At 42.1% G+C, this 11,064-nt stretch overlaps 1 long non-coding RNA gene across 1 annotated transcript; it reads left to right on the top strand.

The window, feature by feature from the left end:
- The first annotated feature begins 629 nt into the window (after positions 1-629).
- LOC307218955 lies at positions 630-2,009 on the top strand. The gene is made up of 2 exons (XR_013840187.1): positions 630-1,412; positions 1,878-2,009. It is a non-coding gene; the product is annotated as an uncharacterized lncRNA (long non-coding RNA).
- The last annotated feature ends 9,055 nt before the right edge of the window (positions 2,010-11,064 follow it).

Below are 11,064 nucleotides of genomic sequence, written 5' to 3'. Positions count from 1 at the left end.
AACTTTCTGACAGTAAGAGCTGTTCGGCAGTGGAACAGACTCCTATGAGAGATGGCAGAGTCTCCCTCCTTGGAGGTTTTTAAACAGAGGCTGGATGACCATCTGTCATGGATGCTTTCACTGAGATTCCTGCATCGCAGGGGGTTGGACTAGATGACCCCTGGATCCCTTAAAACTCAAAGATTTTATGATTCTATGGAGTTGATCTGAATTAATGACAGCCATCCACCAGTTTCATATTCAAAACTGCTTCCCTTCCCAACCCCTTATTGATTGCTATATATAAATTATACATTAGACAAATAATAACATACAAAAAGGATAAATAAATGTGTTACCCATTGTCTATAAACCTTTATCATAATCACACGTCAGATTTTTGTGTGTGAATGAAATACAATGGTTTCAACCAGTTTCTAATAGCAAATAATCAAATGTAAAGCTTGGGGTGCATTTAGATCAACTCCCCAGATCTTGGGGTGCTTAGATCAACTCCCCAGATGTTCAGTGTCCAGGGGTTCAGTGCCTGGTGCCCACAAACTCATGACAAAGGGGAGTCTGGCACCCACAAACTCATAACATTTCTAGTATTTCATAATGCTAGACAGATTACTACAGGGTGCTGAGAGAGGTTATTTTTAACTCTTAAGGGAGAAACAGCATCCATAGTCTAGGCTAGAAGTGTTTTCCTTTGGTGACCCTGCTATGTTGAAAAGTGTGTGTTTGTGTGCATTTCCTGTCCTTTCCAGAAAATCATGGTGCTGCGTGAAAAGGGGTCTAGAACTTTTTAAAATGAATTAAATAAAACTGCTTAACCCACTAAAATATATATTTTAAAATGTATATTAAGGGGAGAGATGCCCATTGTTCCATTGTTAAGCAAGGTAGCTAAAGTAATGGTGTCATGTCCTCCGTTGTGACATGTCCCCCTGCTGAGTGACTTGGCAAGAGCAACTATTTGAAGATAGTTAGTTCAGGCGAGAGGAGCTAGCTTTTGCAACAACAAAAATCCTCAGGGCCACCTTAGATGCTTTGAGGGAAGTGACTTGCCTTCTCCCTTGTGGGCATCATCTCCCAGTTTTGGAGGGTCTGTTGACAAGATGCACTCTCCATGAGAGGTTTCTGAATGCTAGTTTAGCCGCTGGGTGCCCCCAATGCAGTGTAGAGATAGAAAGTGTTGAGGAAATAACTATAATCCATTACCTGACCTTCTTTCTTTTCTTCCCTAGATTTCAAAGGCTGTGCAGGCTGCTGGCCTCCTTCTGTGACCCACCAAAACATGATGCCCTGGTCTATGAGGAGGAGGACAAGAAGGAGGAATTAGTGGCTGTGACCAAAAAAAGGGGGAACTGGTAGTCAAAATCAAAGTAATCCATGTTCGACACAAGGCTCAGGAGATGGATGTCACTAAAGTAAGAGATCACTTGTGTTCATGAGGAACAGGGAGGGCAGAGAGAATCCGGCTCACTGGGGAGGAAGGAGGCAGATCACTGATTCAAGAAGACTTCAGGGACATCCCTTTTGAAGCAGAGAGAGAATCATGTTCCATTACATTTTCCATTACGGTGTAGTGCCCACTGCAGTCTCTCAGGTTTACAGGTGTGCCCATGGGTTCAAAGGGTTGGCAACCCAAGTTAGACTGCTGGACTAGGACTAGGGGACCAGAGTTCAAATCCCCCCTCACCCATAGAACTGAATGGGTGGCCTTGGGTGCTCACTGCCTCTAGGCCTACCTCACAGAGCTGTTGTGAGGATGGGATGAGGGGAGGAGACTCATGTAAGCCACCCTGAGATCCTTGCAGTGAAAAGGGGGTATCAATGGAATAATAAATGCATAGTGAATGAAAAAAATAAGAATCTTTTCTTTTTTCTTCCAGGCAGAAAACAATAGGCAGCAGCAATAGGAAGTCCAGCATCTCCAGCCCAGCTCCCCTCCAAAAAGACCCATTTTCTCCCTTCCCCACAATCCAAAATATACAAATAAATAGATAAATTGCACCTGCTTGTTACTTGGATATATTTTTCTTTGATTCTAATACAAATATATATTACAAACATGCTACTCCTGGGTCATGAGTTTATCCTTGGAAGTCATTTTTCCAACCATTGTGAGCATGGAAGGAAATCCTGGGTCTTGCTGCAGGAGTCAACATTTTGGCTCCTTCCCTTGTGGTCTTGTTGCTCCTAGATGGAAGGAACTGTGCATGTGTGAAAACAAGACAGAGTTTGGGGTGTGTGTGTGAGAAATTCCATTCAGTTCATGCATTTTAAAGCAGGCCTATCCCACAGGCACATTCTGGAATGATATTGTGAGTAGCCTCTCCAATATCTGTTGAGGGGTGCGAGGTTCTAGGGGGTCTTGGCACTTAACCAGGCTTTGTGCTTCCTTGCAATGAGGCACAGCAGCCATGATAATGTTTTCAGTTGGCACGCTTATTTCTGGTATGAAAAGGTGAAAGTACGTAAAGGATTTATAAATCATGTAATCAGGAAAAAAATTGTATAGATTATGGGATAAATACACAAATCTATTAGAGGCAAAAGCACCACTTTGGCTCTCACCATTGTAAATTATAACGGTTAAGAAAAAGAATATGATCAAAGGTCTGGAAACCAAGCCTAATGAGGAACAGTTGAGGGAGTTGGATATATTTAATGTTTATGATGTTTTAATGTATTTTAAGCTTTTGTTAGAAGCCACCCAGAGTGGCTGGGGAAACCAAGCCAGATGGGTGGGTATAAATAATAAATTATTATTATTATTATTATTATTATTATTATTATTATTATTAACCTGGAAAAGAGGAGGCTGAGGTGGAATCTCCACACACGTTAAAAGCATTGTGAAAATGCTTTTTTTTTAAAAAAAAAAAATGCTTTGCAAAATGCACTGAATTTGCAGTAGCTCACAGTGTCACAATTGTATATTGCACTTTACAATACATTCAGAATGTTTTATTTGCAGCTGTACAGCTGAGTCCTGAGAGGAGATATGATAGGCATCTTCCAATATCTTAAGGGTTGTCTCATGGAGGATGGAGCAAGCTTGTTTCTCCTGCTCTAGAGGATAGGATCCAAACTGATGGCTTCAAGTTAGAAAAGAGATTCCAAGTAAACACCAGGAAGAATTTTCTGACAGTAAGAACAGTTCAGCAGAGGAATGAACTGGGTGCTGGACTCTCCCTCCTTGGAGGCTTTAAAGCAGAGGTTGGGTGGCCATCTGTCATGGATGCTTTCGTTGAGATTCCTGCATTACAGGGGGTTGGACTAGAGGACTGTACTGGTCCCTTCCAACTCTACAATTCTCAGATTCACAGCATATTTCATACGCCAAATGGGAGCCATTTTTGTCTCAGCACTAATTATAGTGAGTATTCTCTCATGCTGGAGATTAAAAGAAAATAAAGCAGCTAGAAAATGTAATTAGTCTCCGTGGGTAATTCTTTACAGTGAAGGGCTATCTCATCATCCTCATTTTAATCCTAGGAAAGCCTCTAGAAAGCCTTTAGGGTCATTGTTTGACTCAGATGTGTAGAACTATAGCAAACTGCATGAGTCCACATGGCCCCCAGGTGAACCACATCTGCACAAGAGTGTTCCAGGTCTCTGAAGCCCATATCAAGGAATGATTGGGGGTTTCCAGATCCCCAACTCCTCTGGCTGTTGTTTTTGAAAAGCACCCTGCAGCAAGACCTTAAGGTTTCAGATCCAGCTATAACACAATAGGAACCATAGCTCTCTTGAAGTTGTCAGACTCTAACGCCCATCATCCCCAACCAGCATTGCCAATGAAGGGTGATGGGAAGCATAAGCCAATGGCATCTGCAGGGCCACAGGGCGAATCTCCCATTACCATGTGCCAAAGAAGAAGAAAGAAGAAGGCCATGTGCCAGAGCGGAAGGGCAAAATGTTTGTTTTCTGATCTTTCAAATTATGACCCGGAAGACTGGGAATGTGCGACAGACTCATGCACTCCCTCTCTCCTCACTTGCACACTCAGATTTTACTGCTGACTTTCTCAGTCTGGCAAACTATGCCTTACAATTAACATACAAACTGGGAAGTCCCTCTTTCCCCAGTCCCACAACAAATGTTCTGTAGAAGGGCCATGTCTTTGCGCCATGGAAAATCAGGCGGCCATGCATATATTAACCTGCTGTATCTTCATGGTGAGGGAATGGGGAGAGTGCCTCTGACATTGATGTGACTGAATCTGAGCATGTGAGGCGACGGGAGCCTCCCCAAACTAGACAAGAGACAGTGGGTGCAATCTTCCTTTAGCTTTTCATCAAGTAATGATATCCAGTGCTACTTTATTTAGAAGATAACTTCACATGGTTTATTAATTTTAAATATCCATATTCCACTTTTCTCCCCAACAGCAGACCTCCAAGGTAGCTGGCAATAAGAGAAAATTAATTCATCAAAAGCAAAACAAAATATACAATGTCAGTGGTGACTAATGAAGGCATATGAGGTGGAAAGTGTTATTAAATGTTTTTAGCCCAGACCTTAAATGGGCAACCTGTTTCTGTTGAGGGCCACATTCCCTCAAGAATAATTGGAGGGACTAATTTGCTGGGGGCCATATACTACTCTTTCCCACTCTCCTTTTGCCATCTCCTTCTCTCTCTCTCTCTTTTTCTCTTTTCTTTCTGCCATCTCCTTCTCTCTTTCTTTTTGACATCCCTTTCCTACCTCTTTCCACCCATACGAGATCAGGTCCTGCAGAGAGGGACGAAGAGTTACTTTGCTAATCTCATCAAGTGCTTTTGCCTCCCATGGATTGTTTCTCTTCATCTTGCAGTTGCATTTGGTGAAATTTGATGTTGGCAATTCTACCCAGAACAATTAGAAAAAGCAAGTTTTCAAAGCATACCTCTTACAAATCCGGGTGAAATGAAAGGTGTGATTATCACTTACAGAAACAGTAGTCACAGGCTTTAGAATTTGATTCATATGACAAAATAAAAGTCCTATGAGTCACTATTAAATCCAACATGAAACAGGGAAGAGAAACACAATGAAATTAAATGAATTTAGAATTGGAAGATTATTAATGGCAACTCTGCATCTCTATTTCTAATACATTCCTAGGCTGCATAATAAAAAAAGAACACCATCTCATTCAGAGATCATCATCATCATCATCACTGTAGATGGTGACAGCAGTCACGAAATTAAAAGACGCCTGCTTCTTGGGAGAAAAGCAATGACAAACCTAGACAGCATCTTAAAAAGCAGAGAAATCACCTTGCCAACAAAGGCCCATATAGTTAAAGCTATAGTTTTCCCAGTAGTGATGTATGGAAGTGAGAGCTGGACCATAAAGAAGGCTGATCGCCGAAGAATTGATGCTTTTGAATTATGTTGCTGGAGGAGACTCTTGAGAGTCCCATGGACTGCAAAAAGATCAAACCTATCCATTCTTAAGGAAATCAGCCCTGAGTGCTCACTAGAAGGACAGATCCTGAAGCTGAGACTCCAATACTTTGGCCACCTCATGAGAAGAGAAGACTCCCTGGAAAAGACCCTGATGTTGGGAAAGATGGAGGGCACAAGGAGAAGGGGACAACAGAGGACGAGATGGTTGGACAGTGTTCTCAAAGCTACGAACATGAGTTTGACCAAACTGCAGGAGGCAGTGGAAGACCGGAGTCCCTGGCGTGCTCTGGTCCATGGGGTCATGAAGAGTTGTACACAAGGAAACGACTAAACAACAACAACAACAACAATAATAATGGAGTGGTAACTTTTTTGAGGTGCAATGGATTTTGAAGCTGGGGGGGGGCATGTAACATCCTTGTGCTCCTCTTGGCTCCTGCAGTTGATGACCAAATTTTCTATCTTGCCCCAGAACAAGGCTACGCAGGGTTCTGACAAATGTCATTCAGGATGTTGGGTTGTGGTGTGTTTGTGACAGATTGCTTTTCAAAATGATGTAATTTCATACCATTATTGGGAAATGAAAAACAGCAGCAGCAAGAACAACAACATGGTGAACTAAGTGGACTGCAGTTTTATGTGGCTTCAGAATTCACCCCATCACTGAACACTTTTTTCAGTGTTGGAATGGGGTCATGACAGGAGAGGGACATTTTTTTTTTTTTTTTGCTTAGCCTAGGAATGTTTCAACTAAACAGTTGCTAACTTAAGTTGAGACTATATATATATACTCTCTAATGCTAAATTATTATCTTTTCCTGGGCCTTATTGGAAAATTAATATTCCTGCAGTACTGCTAGTGGGTGTTGCCTTCACACACACCCCTAAAAAAAATTCAAAAAGGCCTAATCCTGTCTATGTAATACTTGCAAAAAATAGGCAGCAATTAAAATCAGATGTTATATTGAAATTAGGTTCCCTACAGTATGAGATTAAGGTTGCAATGCCCAATTTCTTGGGAATAAGTCACATCGAACCCAATAGGACCTATTTCTGGATATATATATATATATATATATATATATATATATATATATGACTGCACTCTAGGTAAAGGGTAAAGGGACCCCTGACCATTAGGTCCAGTCGTGACCGACTCTGGGGTTGTGGCACTCATCTCACTTTACTGGCCAAGGGAGCCGGCATACAGCTTCCGGGTCATGTGGCCAGCATGACTGAGTCGCTTCTGGCGAACCAGAGCAGCGCACGGAAACACCGTTTACCTTCCCGCCAGAGCGGTACCTATTTATCTACTTGTACTTTGAGGTGCTTTTGAACTGCTAGGTTGGCAGGAGCAGGGACAGAGCAACGGGAGCTCACCCCATCGCGGGGATTCGAACCGCTGACCTTCTAGTCCTAGGCAAGTCCTAGGCTCTGTGGTTTAACCCACAGCACCACCTGTGTCCCTCGGGACTGCACTCTAGGACTCTTCTAAAACCTAAAGTTATTCATAGTTACCAGGAGGAAAGCTGTTCAGCACTTTATCCCACTTTCCTGACATTTCCTTACCTGATAATTTCCACATTTTATGTGCTCTATCACACAATGTAAAAGCCACTTCTGGAAATGTAGCAGAAGTTTAACATTCATTTCTGAGTTAAGTTTTTCCAGAAGGGGGGAAAAACACACCTTGTTTGCAACCCCATAAGCTTGGGAAATCATGAAGTACTGTACTTTTGAACTGTAATTTTCCCACTGTTTTCATGGATCATGCCATGTGATGAAAACTGAGGCAGTATTCCAACATACTGTTGTTTCCTGCCATTTTCATGGGTTAGTAATGGCACAACAGACATGCCCATAACGGGTGGCACCATCTCCAATGACTTCTGCTGCTCTGTCACATGATGCCCACTGGCATGAATGAAATTTAGCATGCCATGGTGGTCTGTTGATCAAAACACTGCAGTTTCATAATAGAATAAACAATGCAGAGTAAAACACTGGTAACAGGGACAGAATTGCTAGCATTATAACTAGGAAAACTAAAGCAATAATACCCATTCTGAATGCACCTTTAGTCTGACTTTTAGAAGATCCCTGAAAGCATCCCTGTTTAGGAAAGTTTTTAATTTTTGATCTTTTACTGTGTTTTTAAAGTTCTGTTGGGAGCCGCCCAGAGTGGCTGGGGAGACGCAGCCAGATGGGAGGGGGTTTATAAATTATTATTATTATTATTATTATTATTATTATTATTATTATTATTATTATTATTTCTTGTGTGGTCACACCCATCCAGGTTCTATTGCCAACACACACTGGAAAAAATACTTGAGAGACAGAGCAATGGTGGGAACGTCATATTTGTTCAAATGTAAATGGGTTAGGTCAACCCTGTTCTTCCTAACTATACAAAATATTCCTCAACAGATATATGAGTTAAGAACCTTCTTCAGGTGTTACGCCCTCTTAGTATTTGTACTGTATTTGTTAGAAAATGTATTTTGCAAAGAATAAATTGCACTGGGGAAAAGAAAACCTATGCAACGTAATGTGACAACTGCAAAATCTTGTGACTCCAATTAAGCTCACAGAAACGCTGCATCATTGCCTTGTTAATTTGTTAACTCCCTTTAAAAGTGAGCGTGCATGTGTGTTTTAGATAGGAGGGGTGGAAATTGGAGGTTAGCTGGTTATTTCGCCGTTGTTTTGCTGAGCGTGAACACAGGCCAGCAATGGACTGATAGCATATGCTTGGGTATGAAGGAGTTTTGGAAGCAAGAAGCAAGAAGAAACACATTGCATTGGACTTTGTATGCATAAATACTACTGTTGCTACTAGTTGCCATCCTGCAAATAAAGAGTCATCTTCAAATTCTCATCAACAGGGCTTCAAGGGTGAAACCACTGTATCACTCTGCATGACTCAGGAAAAAAGCTAGTACAGTCGTACCTTGGTTTTTGAATGCCCTTTGACTTGAACATTTTGGCTCCTGAATGCTGCAAACCCGGAAGTGAGTGTTCTGGTTTGTGAAATTTTTTGGAAGCCAAACATCCATGTGGCTTTTGCAGCTTCTGCCTGAGTGCAGGAAGCTCCTGCAGACAATCAGAAGCTGCTCCTTGGTTTTCTAACGCTTTCAGAACTCGAACGGACTTCTGGAATGGATTCCATTCAAGAACCAAGGACGACTGTACTCCCCTTATGGGAGTGAGCATACCAGCTCTATCCTCTATGTCAGGGGTCCCCAGCCTGTGGCCCATGGGCCAGAAGCAGCCCACAGAGGCCATTTAACCAGCCCACAAGCCGCCCCTGAACTGAGTCACCTGCTTGGCGAGTCCCCGTGTGCTGCACTAAACTGGCGCAACACGGCACGGGGACTCTCTTCCGCGGCTCTGGAAACCACTTCTGCGCATGCCCAGACTCCGGAAATTGCATCTGTGCATGTCCACGGCACCAGAAATCACTTCAGCGCATGCCCAGATGCCGAAAATCGCTTCTGCACAGGTGTGGTTTTCAGCATCCGGACATGCGCAGAAGCGGTTTTTGGCGCCACAGACATGCACAGATGCAATTTCCGGTGTTGCGCTGCACCAGTCCGGCCCAGTGATCCAACCCATGCCCAGTAAGCCTTGCCGACCCCTGCTCTATGTCTTGCCACTGTGTCATGACCCTCCACACATTAAATGCTTTGTCGTTAGCTGTGTCCACATTGATGACACTATAGTCACATGCGCACAGAACTGCGACCTTCCTTTTTCCTCTCTCTTTGCCCTTTTGAAAGATAGTGGCTTGGCAAGATCTGTGCTATAGGTAAGAAGTTGCCAGTGTGCCTGTGAAGCTTACTGCTGTGTGTTCCTCCTGAATCATCCAGTACAACCCAGTTTTAGAGCACCAGAAAGGAATCATTGGTGGCGGCTTTGACAATGCTTCAGGAATGCCTATCTTTCAAAATGTGATGAAACTTTGAAGAAAATAAGAGGTAATTGCTATGCTCCAAGTTTGGGATCAATATCTTACATTTTTCAAAAGCAACACCACAGTTTTATAATCCAAGCATGTCTGGGGCTTCACAAAAAGAAAGAAAGAAGATTGCTCTAGTCCAGACAGTAAGTAGTTCCCCACCCCCTTAGAAAATATAAGCAGTATCCAACATTGCAGCTCTGGTTGTGCAAGCAATTTCCATCTGCCCAATTCTCCTGTCCCTTCCAAACCAGCCCCCTGAACCCTCAAAATCAGATCCAATGTTTGGGGGGCTCTCTGGAGCAGATTTTGGGGTTACATGGGAAGAGGAAAAGGAACAGAAAGCCCACCCCTCATACAACATTTCCCATACAACAAATAAAAATGAAACAGAAAAGAAAGAATTGCATCTACAAAATATATTCTTGCCCTAAAGGACAGGCGCAAAAAAAAGAATACAATATAATGTCACTTAAAAAAGAAGAAGAAGACGACTGTTCAACCACATACAGTATGAGAAAGTGCATAAGATCTAGAGGGAGAAAAATAAAGTAGTAAGTAATTCTTTGGGTATTGATTTTCCCCTCCTGCTTTTTCCTCCACTTCACTGTATTTTATCAGTGGGAGAACCATCTCAATTTTAAACATTTCCAAGCCTTTTTTAAAAAAAAGTGTAGCGGGAAATAAAGAGGTAGTTGCAGTTTAAATGATGAAATGGCCTTATTTCTTGCCTCTTGTTACTCAGGTGTTTTACTGTGGATAAAACTTTACTGCTGTAGACAGATTGTACGCTTGCTCACTTAAAGGACCCTCACTTAGAATAGTGTTTTCCTGAAAATTAATCTTAACAGTTCCCTGATAATACAGGGCCTAATTTAGTTTAATGTCTAGAGAAAGTTTGAGTTAATGAAGATGAAGGTAGAGTTGTGGTTGAATTAGATAAAGTTTGGGTACGGTAACAACTACTCTTCTTAATTTCTTCTTCATAAAATAGTTTTAGGTGTTTTATCATACTGCAGGGACGGGAGGTGACAGAGAAATTTGCGCAACTGATGATAAAACCCATGGGATTTTTGTTTTGTTTTGCTTTTTGTTTTGCTTTGTTAAGAGTTTAATAGCTGCCATCCAGTAACATATTAAGATACATTTCAAATGTGCAGGTATTAGCAGGCTTGCTTAACTAAAAAAGGTTAAAGCAGGCACCAAAAATAATATTGTGAGTGTATTTGCCTAATATCAGTGGGCAGGGGCTTCTAAAGTTTAGGGGAGGCCATACTGAAGAACCAAGTGTGGAACAAAGAGAAACTTACTTACTTATACCCCGCCCATCTGGCTAGGTTTCCCCAGCCACTCTGGGCGGCTTCCAACAAAATATTAAAAATACAATAAAACATCAAACATTAAAAACTTCCCTAAACAGGGCTGCCTTCAGATGTCTTCTGCAAGTCAGATGATTGTTGATTTCCTTGAGGCATTTGGTAAAATAACACTTGCAAATAACATTGTGAGATTCTGAATTGGTATGGGGGGGGGGGGATTCCATTGATATAAAGATACATTTCCGGGGCATTTTTTAAACTGCTAGACTTTGTATCCCTAATCTGCAGCAAGTTGTATGGCATGGTGAGTCAGATCACACCTTATCCCACAGTGGACTGTCAGAAAATCCGTCCCATTGCCGCAGCCACTGTTTCTGCCACACTCACTTCCCTTGCCTC

Source organism: Podarcis cretensis (assembly GCF_951804945.1).
Source record: "Podarcis cretensis genome assembly, chromosome: 6".
Lineage (NCBI taxonomy): Eukaryota > Metazoa > Chordata > Lepidosauria > Squamata > Lacertidae > Podarcis > Podarcis cretensis.
This window is presented reverse-complemented; position numbering and strand designations above follow the sequence as displayed.